Here is a 2,770-nt window from a genome sequence, read left to right as displayed (position 1 = left end):
CAATTTCAATACTATAATTTCAACATTGTTATTTCTTTTTTCAAATTAGATTAATAATAATCAAACATAAGAAATTAATTAATATTCATGAATAAAATTTGTCTAGTATTTAGCTAACATTGTCAAACAGAATTCACACTTAGCATTCGAATGGTATTAAAACATCAAAGCATATCAGAAAGTAGATAACATATACAAATAACTACAATTTGATCAGGTCAAAGATCCATGATAGATAGATCAGGTCAAACAGAATTCTCACACCTAGAATGTAAAATGAAAAGCATACCTGCTTAACAATAAATGGCTCCTCAGCAAGACTCAATGGCTTTGTCAAAATAGTCAGAAACCCATTTCGATTGCCATAAACAATGTTAGTGAATGTGAGAAACGAAGTGGGTGTGAGACAAATAACATGAGATGGGTGTGAGAAACAAAGTGGGTGCCTCCAAAATGTTTTGCAGTTCTGAGAAATTCTTAGCTCGTAAGGGTGATTGAGAGAAGGAGGTTTTGCACTTCAAGAAATCTGGGTGATTGAGAGAAGAGGGTTTTGCACTTTAGGAAATTTGGGTGATTGAGAGAAGGGGGTTTTGCATTTCATGAAATCTTTGAGGTTGATGTCGCAGTCGACCTAAGCTCTTAGAATGAAAATACTTCATAGCCCCCTCATACGTCGGTCTTCCTTGCACATTTCGTAAAGAATGGAAATGAGATTATGATAATGGGAGCCTAGGGGGCCAACCCGGCCCCAAGTCAATACCAGCCCATTTCAGGGGGGTTTTGGGGGTGGGGGCTAGCCCCCTCATACGTGGGTCAAAAAAGAAGGGGCTGATTATATAAAACGCCAAGGATGGCCTTGCGGTTAAGAAAAAAAATGATAGCTCTAGGTGTGAGAAACAAAGTGGGTGCCTCCAAAATGTTTTGCAGTTCTGAGAAATTTTGAGCTCGTAAGGGTGATGGAAAGAAAGAGGTTTTGCACTTCAAGAAATCTGGGTGATTGATAGAAGAGGGTTTTGCACTTTAAGAAATCTAGGTGATTGAGAGAATAGGATTTTGCATTTCATGAAATCTCTGAGGTTGATGCTGCAGTCGACCTGAGCTCTTAGAATGAAAATACTTCATAGTTCCCTCAAACGTCAGTCTTCCTTACACATTTCATAAAGAATGGAAATCAAATTATGATAATGGAGGCCTAAGGGGCCAACTCGACCCCAAGTCAATACCAACCCATTTCAGGGGGATTTTTGGGGGTGGAAGCTTTAGAAAAGCCCCCTCATACGTAGGTAGGGGCTAATTATATAAAAGGCTCGGTGCCTCCAAAATGTTTTGCTTATACTAACTAAAGTCTAATTTTATATTTACAAACCCAAAAAGATTGCATTTTGACGATTGTTATTCCACATACTTGTACTGTGTGCACACATAAATTTGGGAGAAAGTTTAATTGTAATTTTAAACCTTTTATTTTGAATTATTTTATTTAAATTAACATCAACTGATGAAAGACAGAAGTTACTCGTGTCCATATCAACCTTTCCAATGATCAGTTCGGATTGAAAAAACCAAATCTAATCAGACAAGTTTGGATCATAATTTGAATCTCAAGATATCAAATTTAAATTTAAAATCTTGAATAAGTTTTCCGTCATTTTCTGAACCCAAACTGATAAGTTCAACCTCTGATAATAAAAATTTAGAATACCGCGTAAACAAAATCTGATTATATTGTAACCAACATATCTGTAGTGCATGAGAATAAAATATAACACATTAATCATCCCCGACACAAAATGAAAGGCTAACTCAACTCCAAAAGTATCCAAAATTTGTGATCTACAAAATAACTGCTCATAATGACTAAATACAAGCTAAGACAGCAGCAGCTCCTGTTACAGCATGAATGATGAACTTTCACTCATCATCCTCATCATCATCATCACCAGCAGCAGAATTGAGAGCCTGCAACCGTGCAACCAATTTAGCCTTTCTCTCCTCATAAGTGAGTTTCTTAAGATTGTACCTGCATAAATATGCAAATATTTTCAGAAACATCCTCCATACTAAAACCTAAATTACCAAAACTCAGAACCAAAATGTCAACCATGCCACAACTTGAAATATAGCTAAAATAGAATACATAGGTGAAATACAAACAAACTATTATTATTGTGTAATTTTTATGAAGTTTTGACAACAATAACACACAGCTAATTTAATTTAATAATTATTACAATGGAAGCATTTTTTTTATGGAGTTATTGAATAAATTAATCACATCCATGAGTAGTATACTTGGGTATGACCGTTTTTATATAAAACCAAGAGTGAATTAAATTAATTATACTTCATAGAACCATAAATAAATAATTATAGGACTGACTAAAATTTTATTTAACTTAAAAAAGAAACATGTGATTCTTATTTCACAATCCCAACATTTCATGACCTAATGATCCATATTTTTAACATAAAAAGTCATCTTACTATATATGAAAACATATAGTATGTATACATAGTTCTTTAACATAAAGAGAACGTGTGTCTCATAAAATAAACTAAACCATAATATATATTACTAAAAAAATATCATTAACATTAGATTTAATAAATTTCAATATTAGATCACACCTAATTCTAGAATCTATGTGCATTCAAAAAATATCAGCCACTTACCTCTTGTGCTCCTTTGGTGCCTGTTTCTCGGATTTCTTGAAAGTAGGGTCAGCTCTGATGGCAGCATGAACCTTCTTATACAGATCTTCCAGACCAT

General features: G+C 34.0%; 1 long non-coding RNA gene across 1 annotated transcript; it reads right to left on the bottom strand.

Moving 5' to 3' along the window:
- Nucleotides 1-1,680: 1,680 nt before the first annotated feature.
- LOC106774295 lies at nucleotides 1,681-2,770 on the bottom strand. Its single transcript, XR_001376730.2, has 2 exons — nucleotides 2,674-2,770; nucleotides 1,681-2,020 (listed from the first exon to the last, which is right to left on the bottom strand). It is a non-coding gene; the product is annotated as an uncharacterized LOC106774295 (long non-coding RNA).

The sequence above is a fragment of the Vigna radiata genome, chromosome 9, assembly GCF_000741045.1.
Source record: "Vigna radiata var. radiata cultivar VC1973A chromosome 9, Vradiata_ver6, whole genome shotgun sequence".
Lineage (NCBI taxonomy): Eukaryota > Viridiplantae > Streptophyta > Magnoliopsida > Fabales > Fabaceae > Vigna > Vigna radiata.
This window is presented reverse-complemented; position numbering and strand designations above follow the sequence as displayed.